We start from the raw sequence: 14,476 nt of genomic DNA, 5'->3' as shown, positions 1-14,476 counted from the left end.
TGCTGCGGTCATATTCTCTATCTAGGCGCTAGTACAAAATATCCTTGGTCTGCTCGTCCTTGTATTCTGTCGGAGTTATACACAAATAAGACTGATATTGAAGAATTTAGCTTTTATGTGGATTGTGGCTAGCTCTCACCCACAGGAGTAAAGCTTGGGACAAGATGTTTGAGTCTCCGACTAACCACAAATCCACAGCCAAATTCATGCCTCGTGTTATGGCAACTATAGTATAGTTCGTCACCGTTTGGTGCTGTTCTGACGCTTGTCTAAAGGCCTCTCATGGTTATTAGCAGCCTCTTGACTCTACATTGCTGCAAATGGGCCAAATGAAAAGTACCGAACAAACACAAACAAAAGTTTTAGCCTAAGGTTTATTTTAACATGCCTCTGACATATAAATAAAATAAATGTAACAGCCTCAACTTCAGCCTCAACAGCTCATATTGTCATGCAGAAGTACCATGGAGGTTGGAGCATTGGCAACATCCAATTCTACAGCTTCGTCCATAGACATAAAACGAATGCAACACGTACCGACCCAAGCGGAACAAATGCTGACGCACACACAAAAGAAATTAAATGCAAAATAATAGTTTTGTCCCTTGTTTATTTTAGCCAAAGACTAGATATGCATTCACTCGTGCTCGCAAAAAGCTCGAGCATTTAGCTTCAAGATAGTTCATTTCATTTTAAAAGACCATCTGACCAACAAAAGAGAAAGAAATTGTTGGGAACACCCTACGCCCAGATGATTTGGTTATCCGACAATGAGATAATCTTCAAAACCGATATTACGGAAGAGTCAAAATTAATTAATTTAAAATAGAAAATTGTTTAAACAACAAGTCAAAATCTACTTAGTTAGGTCAGGCCGAATCTTGGTTACCCATCACCAAGGGTTCTATTAAAATATTGGGTTGTCCAAAAAGTAATTGCGGATTTTTTAAAAGAAAGTAAATGCATTTTTAATAAAACTTAGGATGAACTTTAATCAAATATACTTTTTTTGCACGTTTTTTTCTAAAGCAAGCTAAAAGTAACAGCTGATAACTGAAAGAAGAAAGAATCCAATTACAGAGTCACAAGCTGTGAAAAAATTTGTCAACGCCGACTATATGAAAAATCCGCAATTACTTTTTGGGCAACCCAATATTAACCTATTAACTCAATTTAAGTTTGCATTAGTTTGAAACATGTAAAAAGGCAAAAAGCTATGACTTGGATACCCTTCACCATGGATATTTGTACATATATATATTAATCACCCTTCGTCAAAATCTTTCGCCACCTTTAGTTGCAAACGGTATATTGATCTCTGGCCATTTGAAATTGTTATACCCTCCACCATAGGATGGGGGTATACTAATTTCGTCATTCTGTATGTAACTCCTCGAAATATTTATCTAAGATCCCATAAGGTATATATATTCTTGACTGTCATGAGATTTTAAGTCGAACTAGCCATGTCCGTCCGTCCGTCTGTCTGTCTGTCAAAGGCACGCTAATTTTCGAAGGAGTAAAGCTAGCCGCTTGAAATTTTGCACATATACTTCTTATTAGTGTAGGTCGGTTGGGATTGCAAATGGGCCACATTTTGATATAGCTGCCATATAAACCGATCTGGGATCTTGACTTCTTGAGTCGTTAGGAGACACATTTCTTATTAGATTTAGCTGAAATTTTGCATGAGGTGTTTTATTATGAAATCGGTCGATAACCTGATATAGCAGTCATATAAACCGATCTGGGGTCTTGACTTTTTGAGCGTCTAGAGTGCGCAATTCCTATCCGATTTGGCTGACGTGTTTTGTTATGACTTCCAACAACTGTCTTAAGAATAGTTCAAATCGGTCCATAACCTGATATAGCTGCCATATAAACCGGTCTGGGGTCTTGACTTCTTGAGCCACTAGAGTACGCAATTATTATCCGATTTGGCTGAAATTTTGCTTGAGGTGTTTTGTTATGCCTTTCAACAATTGTGCTAAGAATACTTAAAATCGGTCCATAACCTGATATAGCTGCCATATAAACCGATATGGGATCTTGACTTCTTGAGCCTCTAAAGGGCGCAAGTATTATCCGATTTGGCTGAAATTTGGTACAACAGCTTCTCCCATGACCTTTAACATACGTGTCGAATATGGCATGAATCGGTTTATAGCCTTATTCAGCTCCCCTAGAAACTGATCTCCCTATTTTATTTCTTCGTCCCCTAAAGTGCGCAATTATTACTAGATTTGGCTGAAATTTTACACAATGACTTCTACTATGGTCTCCAATATTCAGTTCAATTATCCTTTGTTTGACTGAAATGAGATACAGCGCCAAGAACGCTACAAATTAAATCCATGGTGTAAGGTATATAAGATTCGGCCCGGCCGAACTTAGCATGCTCTTACTTGTTTTTTTTTTTTTTGATGCCCTCCACAGTAAGATGGAGATAAAATAATTTCGTCATTGCATTTCTAACACCTCTTAATATTCGTCTTAGACACCTAATGTATATATATAGGAGCAATTATTATCCGATTTGGCTCTGACTTTTAACAACTATGCCATGAATGATCTAAATCGGTGAATAACCTGATATGCAAATTACAAATTTGCAAACATTCCACTAAGGAACAGGAGCGAACTTCTCACATATCAATGAGTGCAGTCCGATTCAAGTTTAAGCTCAGTGATAAGGGGCCTCCTTTTTATAGCCGAGCCCGAACGACGTGCCGCAGTGCGACACCTCTTTGGAAAGAAGTTTTACGTGGCATAGTACCTCACAAATGTTGCCAGCATTAGGAGGGGAAAACCACCGCTGAAAATTGTTTTTCTGATGGTCTCGCCAGGATTCGAACCCTGGCGTTCTGCCTAACCTGATATAGCTTCCATATAAACCGATCTCCCGAATATAATTTATGAGCCTCTAGAGTGTGCATCCCGTTCGGCTGAAACCTGATGTAGCTCCTATCTCCCAATTTAACTTTTTGAGCCCCAATATGGCGCAATTCCTTTCGGAATTGGTTGAAATTTTGGTTACTGACTTCTGCTATGGGCTCTTGCATTCCAACCAAACGTGCCTAGAATTGGTCCATAATCTGATGTAGCTCTATTAACGTAGCAGTTTATACCGTGCAAAGAACTTGCGATCTATGGTGGAGGGTATATAAGATTCGGCCTGGCCGAACTTAGCACGCTTTGACTTGTCATTGATATAGGTCGGTAGGTATTACACACGGGATATATCGGACCAGTTTATATAACGGGTGATTTTTTAAGAGCTATAGAAAAGTTTTTCAGAAAAAAACACATAAAATTCAGAAAAATTCATAAACTCTTTAATTGAATTAAGTACGGTCCATATAATTAAATGTTTGAAGATTATTTCATGGTCCATCCGCTTAGTCCAATTTTGGCATACTCTTTCCAACATTTCGGACGGTATCTCAAGAATAAATGCTTCAATGTTGTCTTCCAGTGCATCAATTGAAGCGTTCTTGTCTTTATATACACAAAAAGTGAAACAAAATGTTCATCGAACTCGCCTCTCAACAAGTTCGTTGTTTCATGTGCTGTGTGGCATGTGGAACCGTCTTGTTGAAACCACATGTCATGCAAGTCAAGCTCTTGAATTTTGTGCAAAAAAAATGGATATCATCGCACGATAGCGTTCACCATTCCCGAAAAGCAAAATGCGAAATATTATGGTGGACGGTTAACAATAAGATGTGCCGACATGACCTCCTAAGTTGGATATTGTGCTTTTTAAAGAATCCATTTGATTATCGCCGTAATAGTTCTTATTTTGCTTATCTGGATCAAAAGGAAACAAATTGCGTTGGTATACGGAAACGCATCCTTACTTGCAAAATTTTCTCCTTTAAGCTGAGTATTCTATTCTGCTTTTCGAACGGAATGCTGACAAACTCCATATAAAAACAAGTAAAAAGGCGTTAAGTTCGGCCGGGCTGAACTTTGGATTCCCACCACCTCGGGTATATATGTAGACGCCATTTCGTCACAATCCTGTGAACATTGGATAACTTAAGCACCCAAATTCGGCACGGACATTGAATGCTCTAATATATATGTCACTATTCAATTTTGTAGAAATATTGAAATATTGGTCTTTTTGGCAGATATATCCAATTATAAACCGATCTGAACCATATTAAGGTCGGATATCGTGGGTCTCAGAAAAACTCGCTGTTTTAAATTTCAGTGAAATCGGGTAATAAATAAAGCGTTTGTGGTCTTCAGACCCTTTATCGAGAGATCGGTCTATATGACAGCTATATCTAAATATAGTCCGATCTGAACCATATTTATGTCAGATGACGGGAGGCTCAAAATAACCCACTGTTTTAAATTTCAATAAAATCGGGTAATACATTAAGATTTTATGGCCTTTATCGGGAGATTGGTCTATATGACAGCTATGTCTAAATATAGTCCGATCTGAACCATATTTACGTCAGATTTTGGGAGGTTCAAAATTACCCATTGTTACAAATTTCAGCGAAATCGGATTATAAATAAAGCTTTTATGGTATTCAGACCCTCTATCGGGAGATCGGTCTATATGGTAGCTATATCTAAATATAGTCCGATCTGAACCATATTCGGATCAGTTGTCGGGAAGCCTTAAACGACTCACTGTTTCAAATTTCAGCGAAATCGGATGAAAAATAAATTTTTTATGGGCATTAGACCCTTTATCGGACAATCGGTCTAAATAGCAGCTATTGGTTTGTCCAAAAAGTAATTGTCGGTAATATAGTAGTAATATAGTCGGCGTTGACAAATTTTTTCAACGGCTTGTGACTCTGTAATTGCATTCTTTCTTCTGTCAGTTATCAGCTGTTACTTTTAGCTTGCTTTAGAAAAAAAGTGCGCGATATTTTGTTTACATTTGTTTGTTTGGAGTCAATTTTAATATGGGTACCACATGTATTGAAAGAAATTCATTTAACAAACCGAATCAACGCTTGTGATATGCACCTTAAACGCAATGAATTCGATCCGTTTTAAAAACGAATCATAACTGGAGATGAAAAATGGATTGTTTACAACAACGTTAGTCGAAAACGGTCATGGTCCAAGCATGGTGAACCAGCTAAAACCACTTCAAAGGCTGATATCCACCAAAAGAAGGTTATGCTGTCTGTTTGGTGGGATTGGAAGGGTGTGGTATATTTTGAGCTGCTTCCAAGGAACCAAACGATTAATTCGGATGTTTACTGTCAACAATTGGACAAATTGAATACAGCCATCAAGGAGAAGCGACCAGAATTGGTCAATCGTAAAGGTGTCATATTCCACATCACACATCTTTGGTCACTCGCCATAAACTGAGTGAGCTTGGCTGGGAACTTTTAATGCATCCACCATATAGCCCTGGCCTTGCACCATCAGACTACCATTTATTTCGATCTTTGCTGAACTCCTTAAATGGTAAAACTTTCGGCAATGATGAGGCTATAAAATCGCACTTGGTTCAGTTTTTTGCAGATAAAGGCCAGAAGTTCTATGAGCGTGGAATACTAAATTTGCCAGGAAGATGGCAAAAGGTTATCGAACAAAATGGCAATTATATATTTGATTAAAGTTCATTCTAAGATTTATTAAAAATGCATTTACTTTCTTTTAAAAAATCCGCATTTACTTTTAAGGCAACCCAATACATCCAAATATGGTGCGATTTGGCCCAGCGTGCTTCAAAAAGACGTATCTGCATTAATTTTCAGCTCAATTTTTGAAAGCTCGACAGACATATGGACATCGTTCAATCGTCTTAGAATTTTACGACGATCCGAAATATATTTACTTTGAAGGGTCGGTAGGGGTCGGTAATTGATATTTGGATGTGTTTCAAACGGAATGACTAAATGAATATACCTCCTATCTTACGGTGGTGGGTATAAAAAACGTTGCTCAAAATAGGGGAAAAAGTTTAGTACTCTGTTATTAATAAGGAAAATGTCGAAAAAGATTCTAGTGGCTACCCTTAAAACTATTGAAGACATCATTATACCCTCCACCATAGGATAGGGGTATACTTATTTCGTCATTCAGTTGGTAACACCGCGAAATATTCGTCTAAGACCATTATAAAGTATATATATTCTTAATCGCCATGACATTTTACGTCGACCTAGACATAAAGGTCCGTCTGCCAGTTCGTCAGTCCTTCCGTCTCTCTTTCCGTCCGACCATCCGTCTGTCTGTCGAAAGCACGTTAACTTAACTTTCGAAGGAGTAAAGCTAGGCGCTTGAAATTTTGCAAATATACTTCCTGCTAGTGTAGGTCGGTTGAGATTGTAAATGGGTCAAATCCGTCTATGTTTCGATATAGCTGCCATATAAACCTATCTTGGGTCTTGACTTCTTGAGCTTCTAGAGGGCGCAATTCTTACCCGATTTGGCTGTAATTTTGCATGACGTGTTTCGTTATGACTTCTAACAACTTTGCTAAGTATGTTCTAAATCAGTCCATATCCTGATATAGCTGCGATATTAACCCATCTCCCGATTAGGCTTCTTGAGCCTCTAGAGAGCGCAATTCTCATCCGATTTAACTGAAATTTTGCACGTAGTGTTTCGGTATCACTTCCAACAACTATGTTAAGTATGATTCAAATCGGTTCATAATATGGTATAGCTGTCATATAAACCGATCTTGAATCTTGACTTCGTGAGCCAATAAAGCGCGCAATTCTCATCCGATTTGGCTGAGGTGTTTTGTTATGACTTCCAATAACTGTGCTAAGTATGGCGTAAATCGGTATAGAACCTGATATAGCTGCCATATAAACCGATCTGGGTCTTGACTTCTTGAGCATCTAGAGGGCGGAATTCTCACCCGATTTGGCAGAAATTTTGGACAACGGCTTCTGTCATGACCTTCAACATACGTGTCTAATAAATAAATATGCGTTTAGTATGAAAAAAAAAAACATTTGATAGCCGTCAAATTTCGCTCGCGAAACAATTAACAATTTCCGTGACTATTCCGAAAGCAGAAAAGAATACCAACCATTAGATACAGAATGGGACGGCCTTACCTATACTCTTATTTATAGGATGACTAAGTTCTTTGGTCAAAATATGGAATCTTTTGAATAGTTTATAGATTTTCCAATTTCTAAGTTCGAATTGTTTCCCAATTCAGAGTTCCAAAAGTCCATATTTCTCCGAATTTTTCCAATAAACAAGTAATTTTTTCTTCGCTTATATATGTCTTGTATTTGACCATTACTTCAGCAGCGTGTGTTTTTTTCGACGCTTGCCGACCAACAATTGTTTTCTTTTATGGTTTCTGTATTTGAAACAGACACAAAAGAAATTTCTATTTTATGGAGGTAATTAGCTTAGCAACATGCCTTATAATGCCATTCTTTAGCAAAGCACTTAGTTAGAATGCGTTGTAGGAGCCCTGAAATTAGTGTTGATATGTACGTTTGTAGTTATGCGTTAAGTCGTTTTATGGCTACATGCACTAAGGAAGATACTTTCTAGTTCAGGCTTCTAAAACTTGCAGATTAAACCAAATGCCTTTGCCAACAGTAAACAAGGATACCTTTTGGCAGTAATGGTCATGACAGGCACAAGTAAGTAGAAATACATGGCCTTGGGATATATTAACTTAGCAACAGACATTTCTGCGGAATTATTTTTAATAAAAAGCATAAAATGTAACTTTTAAGTAGGAAATGTAGATGGTATTTTATTCTGATATTCTCAGAATAATGTAGGCTAATAATAGCTTTATATTACGTAGTCTAAATAACATCATTTGAAAAATAAGTAAAATTCTGTAACAAAAACGTAACGCAGAGGTCAGCATGCCCTCCTTTTGGACGCTGAACGCCTGGGTTCGAATCCTGGGGAGAACATCAGAAGCAATTTATAGCGGTAGAAACAATTGTAGCTGCAGTATGGAAAGACAAAGTAGGACTGTGCCAACTTTATAATACCCTTCACCAATCTTATAAGAACAAACCGTATCAAATTTTGAGCAAAGCAAATATGTTCAATCTGTAATAACTGCGGCTGACACATGACAACATTATTGCAAAATACCCAAAATCTGACGAACATATGTACATATGGGAGTGACATCTAAATCTGAACCGATTTTGACCAAACTTCATAGATATTGTGGTAGGCATTGAGGAAAGCGTTGTGCACAATTATGAAAAAATAAATGCGCTTACAGTGGCCCTTGAAGTGAAAATCGGGCAATATATTGGGTTGCCTAAAAAGTAATTGCGGATTTTTTAAAAGAAAGTAAATGCATTTTTAATAAAACTTAGAATGAACTTTAATCAAATATATAATTCCCATTTTGTTTGATAACCTTTTGCCACCTTCCTGGCAAATTTAGTATTCCACGCTCATAGAACTTCTGGCCTTTATCTGCAAAAAACTGAACCAAGTGCGATTTTATAGCCTCATCATTACCAAAAGTTTTACCATTTAAGGAGTTCTGCAAAGATCGAAATAAATGGTAGTCTGATGGTGCAAGGTCAGGGCTATATGGTGGATGCATCAAAAGTTCCCAGCCAAGCTCACTCAGTTTATGGCGAGTGACCAAAGATGTGTGATGTGGAATTTGACACCTTTACGATTGACCAATACTGGTCGCTACTCCTTGATGGCTGTATTCAATTTGTCCAATTGTTGACAGTAAACATCCGAATTAATCGTTTGGTTCCTTGGAAGCAGCTCAAAATATACCACACCCTTCCAAACCCACCAAACAGACAGCATAACCTTCTTTTGGTGGATATCAGCCTTTGAAGTGGTTTGAGCTGGTTCACCATGCTTGGACCATGATCGTTTTCGACTAACGTTGTTGTAAACAATCCATTTTTCATCTCCAGTTATGATTCGTTTTAAAAACGGATCGAATTCATTGCGTTTAAGGTGCATATCACAAGCGTTGATTCGGTTTGTTAAATGAATTTCTTTCAATACATGTGGTACCCATATTAAAATTGACGCCAAACAAACAAATGTAAACAAAATTTCGCACACTTTTTTTCTAAAGCAAGCTAAAAGTAACAGCTGATAACTGACAGAAGAAAGAATGCAATTACAGAGTCACAAACCGTTGAAAAAATTTGTCAACGCCGACTATATTACTACTATATTACCGACAAGTACTTTTTGGGGAACCCAATACATATATGGCAGCTATATTTAAATCTGAATTGATTTTTATAAAATTCGCCAGTAATATTAAGAGTCCTAAAAAATCCTTCCAGCCAAATTTCAAGAGAAACGGTTAACAACTGAGCACTTTATTTCAATATTTCTCAAAATCGGACTAATATATATATGGGAACTATATCTATATATGAACCGATTTCTACCAATCCTTTTAGATATTGTCTTAGGCATCGACAAACGCGTTGTGCACAATTTTGGCAAGATTGGTTAATAAATGCGCTTGCAGTGGCTCTAGGAGTGAGCGGGTTCATCGCCCGGTTCTTACATTTTATGGAGGAAGCTCATTTTTGACTCAACGGGTACGTAAATAAGAACAATTGTCGATTTTTGGATAAAGATCAGCCAAAAGACTTGCAAGAGCTGGATACATTGGTAATGCATCCAGAAAAGGTCACAGCTTGGGGCGGTTTATGGGCTGGTGGCGTACTTGGGCCGTACTTCTACAAAGATGATGTAAATCGTTACATAATTATGAATGGTGAGCGCTACCGTGAGATGATATCCAACTTTTTTTCGCTAAAATGCAAGAGTTTATCTTGCATGACACGTGGTTTCAACAAGACGGTGTCACACACCACACAGCGCGCTTAACAATGGGCTCATTGAGAGGCGAGTTCGGTGCACATTTTATTTCACGTTCGGGAGCGGTCGATTGGCTGCCTATGTCGTGCGATTTAACGCCTTTAGACTATTTTTTTGGGCTATATTATTCAATTAACGCTTTGAAAGACAACATTGGGGCATTTATTCGTGAGATACCGGCCGAAATGTTGGAAGGAGTATGCCAAAATTGGACTAAGCGGATGGACCAGTCGGTCAAAATTTGCATGAAATAATCTTCAAACACTAAATTATATGGACCGTATATCGATTCAAATAAAGATTTCATGTATTTTTATACCCACCACCATAAGATGAGGGTATACTAATCTAGTCATTCCGATTATAACACCTCGAAATATTCGTATAAGACCCCATAAAGTATATATATTCTTGTTCATTCCGAGTCGATCTAGCCATGTCCGTCCGTCCGTCTGTTGAAATCACGATAGCGGTGGAACGCGTTAAACTAGTCATTTGAAACTATGCGCAGATACTTAATATTGATGTAGATCGATGGGGCCATATCGATTCAAATTTAGATATGGCTCCCATATAAACCGATCTCCAGATTTGACTCCTCTGCCCCTAGAAGCCGCAAATTTTGTCTGATTTCGCAAAAATTTTGCATAAAGTGTTGTGTTTTGACTTTTAACCACTGTGTTAAGTATGGTCTAAATCAGTCCATAACCTGATATAGGTTCCATATAAACCGATCTCCCAAATTGACTTCTTGAACCCTTACAAGCCTTAAATTTTTGTCCGATTTGGCTTACATTTCGCGTGTAATTTTCTGTAATGACTTCAAACAACTGTGCCAAGTACGATCCAAATCGGCCTATACCCTGATATAGCTCCCATATAAAACGATCTCACGATTTGATTTCTTGCGCCCCTAGAAGCCGCAATTTTTGTCCGATTTGGCTGAAATTCAGCATATAGTGTTCTGTTACGACTTCCAATACCTGGTACAAATACGGTCCAAATCAGTCTATAACCAGATATTGCTCCCATGCAAACCGGTATTTCGATCATCCTTGTTCGGTTCCTAGAAGCATTCATTTTTGCTGGTTTGATAGAAATTTGGTATGTAGAATAAATTTATGACCATCAACTAAATTTGTGGGAGCTATTCTGGTTATACGCCGATTTGGACCGTTCATAGCTCAGTTGTTGAGAGGCATAAGAGAACACTATATGCTAAATTTAAGCCAACTCGGACAAAATTGCAGATTGTAGGGACTTTCAGTCAGATCGCCTTATCGGACTATAGCTTGATATAGGCCCATAAAAACCACATTTATTATTCGTTTTTGCTGAAATTTGGGACAGTGAGTTGTGTTAAACCCTTGGACATCCTTCTTCAATTTGACTTAGATCGGTACAGATTTGGAAAAAGCTGTCGTATGGACCGATCCGCCGATTTAGGGTCTTAGGCCCATAATCCGATTTTGCCAAAATTTAGGACAGTGAGTTGTGTTAGACCCTTCAATATCCTTCTCCAATTTGGCTCAGATCGCTCCAGAATTGGATATAGCTGCCATATAGACCGATCTCTCGATTTAAGGTCTTTGACCCATAAATGGTTGTGTTAGGCCCATCGACGTCCTTCTTCAATTGAACAATGACATATATCGATATAACTTCTAGCACAATTCGCTGTCCCAAATTTCAGCAAAATCGGATAATAAATGTGGCTTTTATGGGACCAAAAACCCTAAATCGGAGGATCGGTCTATATGTCAGCTATATCCAAATCTGAACCTATCTGAGCCAAATTGACGAAGGATGTCGAGAGGTCTAACACAATTCACTGTTCTAAATTTCAGCAAAATCGGATAATAAATGTGGCTTTTATGGGCCTAAGATACTAAATCGGAGGATCGGTCTATATGGCAGCTATATCCAAAACTGGACCGATCTGGGCCAAATTGGCGAAGGATGTCGAAGGGCGTAAGACAACTCACTGTCCCAAATTTCAGCAAAATCGGATAATAAATGTGGCTTTTATGGGTCTAAGACCCTAAATCGGAGGATCGGTCTATATGGCAGCTATATCCAAAACTGGACCGATCTGGGCCAAATTGACGAAGGATGTCGAAGGGCTTAACACAACTCACTATCCCAAATTTCATCAAAATCGGATAATAAATGTGGCTTTTATGGCCCTAAGACCCTAAATCGGAGGATCGGTCTATATGGGGGCTATATGAAGATATAGTCCGATATTGCCCATCTTCGAACTTAACCTGCTTATGGACAAAAAAAAGAATCTGTGCAAAATTTTAGCTCAATATCTCTATTTTTAAAGACTGTAGCGTGATTTCAACAGACAGACGGACGGATGTGTCTAGATCGTCTTAGATTTTTCCGCCGATCAAGAATATAAATACTTTATAGGCTCGGAAATGGATACTTCGATGTGTTGCAAACGGAATGACAAAATGAATATACCCCCATCCTTCGGTGGTGGGTATAAAAATTGTTACTATCCGAGTTTACCTATCAACTCGATGCTTAGTCAAAACAAAACAGAGAAAAATGTTGTGGGTTAGAATGTGTCTATACCAGTGACGTGCTCCCGATTGCAATTATTTGCAAGCCCGTGGGCCTGCCTGGTATTATTTTCTGGTGAACGCACAGAGTATGTGCAATAGTGGGAGTTGCCAACCACCAGTCTACGAGTATACGCTCAAATACTCATTATTTCTCTCTAATAAGAGAAACACAAGAGAATAATTATTGATAACGTGTTAGGTTATGGCCAACGTTTGATATATTGAAGCGAAACGTTACCATAAAGGAAAATCTTCGTGGTAAAATAATTTTGTTTGTGGTAAAAATGTCCCAAACGTTTTATTTTATATGTGTGTTAACCTCTGTGCCACTGTGACCTTCTTCAATAAGAAGTACTCGTATCTGTGAACTTTTTCAAGCGAATGCGAATTATTTCCAAGCACATTCTCCATCTGATGGTGAATAATTTCCCAGAATTTTATTAAAATCTTTTTATGCTAAACATGAAGAATTTGTGCGAATTATTTCCAAGCACATTCTCCATCTGATGGTGAATAATTTCCCAGAATTTTATTAAAATCTTTTTATGCTAAACATGAAGAATGACAAACGACCATTTATCAAAATGTCAAAGTTGAAATGTTATGAAATCTGAAAATAACAATCGCAACATATTTTATAAATCCATTTAAAATATTAAAACGGCAATACCCAAAATATCTCAATCACAACCGGAAACACTAGAAAATGACAACTAGTTTCATGAAAAGCCTATTCCCCATAAAACAAGAGGTAGGTTTTCATTTAATACACACAGATGTCAATGCGACATCAGAGCAAAGTGGAAAAGTTAGTTACGAAACTCTGACAAGGCATCGCATACGCATCTTCGTTTTGTGCTTTATTAGTTTTTAGTTACTGTTGTCAAATGCCCTCTATTCATATTGGTCTTTATGCTGGCCTTAAAAACGAAACGTGACACATTTGCCGGACTTTTAACCATACGACCACTACAGGACACAAACACTCGAAGAGCAAAAACAAGAAGTTCCTTTCAGGGATAAAGAAAAGAATTATGAAAAAAGGAAAAACATGAGCAGTAGTAAGAAATAACAAACTTGTCAATAAAATTCGTTTAATAAAAAACCTCCCAAGTGTCCAAGAGGGATTCTTCGTCACCGCTGAGAGCAGCCGTCTAGAAAAGATACCTTAACTATACTAAAGGGGTTTTTATAATTTGGTTGATCCCATCTCCCAACGAGGCCAAGACGTTAGTCAAAATATGTCAGAATAGTAAAACGAAATTCGAGTAAGTAATAATAAAGTTTTATGTTGTAAACTTTCCCACCATCGTCCAAATGGATAAGTTTCAAAGGCTTTTTGCATAATTTTGGGCTTTTTTAAGGGGTAATTTTAATTAAATTACAGGAAGTGCCATTAGTTCTTTAGCCAATTTTGCCAGTGCTAGTCAATATTTAGGCTATGCAAATGAGTTCAGCGGGAATTATGGCTTTTATTACTACTTCAACACTATCTACATTAATTAGGAAGCTTAATGTTACATTTTTATGGCATAAAACAGAAATTTTAGTTAGAATTTTAAATTGCTTCACATTAACATATGCCAGTATTTTGGGAATGGGATGCGCCAAATATGTACACAATTATCTTTAGTACTGTGGATATACACAAATTCTCAGTCCCCTTTGGATTGATGTACAGCGAGGCAACAAGTACTTTATACGGTAGTTTGCAATATTTTGCGACAACAACATTCAGCCATACACTAAAAAAAATGTTTATAAATTTTCTTAAGAAAATTTCATTAAAAAACAGTGGATACTTTTCTCATATCACTGAGTGCAATCCGATTAAAATTTAAACTCAATGATAAGAAACCTCATTGTTTATACCAAGTTCGAAGGGCGGATTAATATCTGTCGAAGGGTGCAGATATCAATACGCCCCATGCCACTATGGACATACACCTAAGCCAGTAATCGGCTTATAGTGCACTCTAAAAACTATAAAATGACTTCGAAAAAAAAAATTTAAGTTAGGAAGTCCGTTCTACTTACAAATTCCTTAATTATTTTCAATACCACTACCCTAAGTTGGTTCATGTCTG

This window comes from Stomoxys calcitrans, chromosome 2 (assembly GCF_963082655.1).
Source record: "Stomoxys calcitrans chromosome 2, idStoCalc2.1, whole genome shotgun sequence".
In the NCBI taxonomy this organism is placed as follows: domain Eukaryota; kingdom Metazoa; phylum Arthropoda; class Insecta; order Diptera; family Muscidae; genus Stomoxys; species Stomoxys calcitrans.
Note: the sequence above shows the minus strand (reverse complement) of the source record.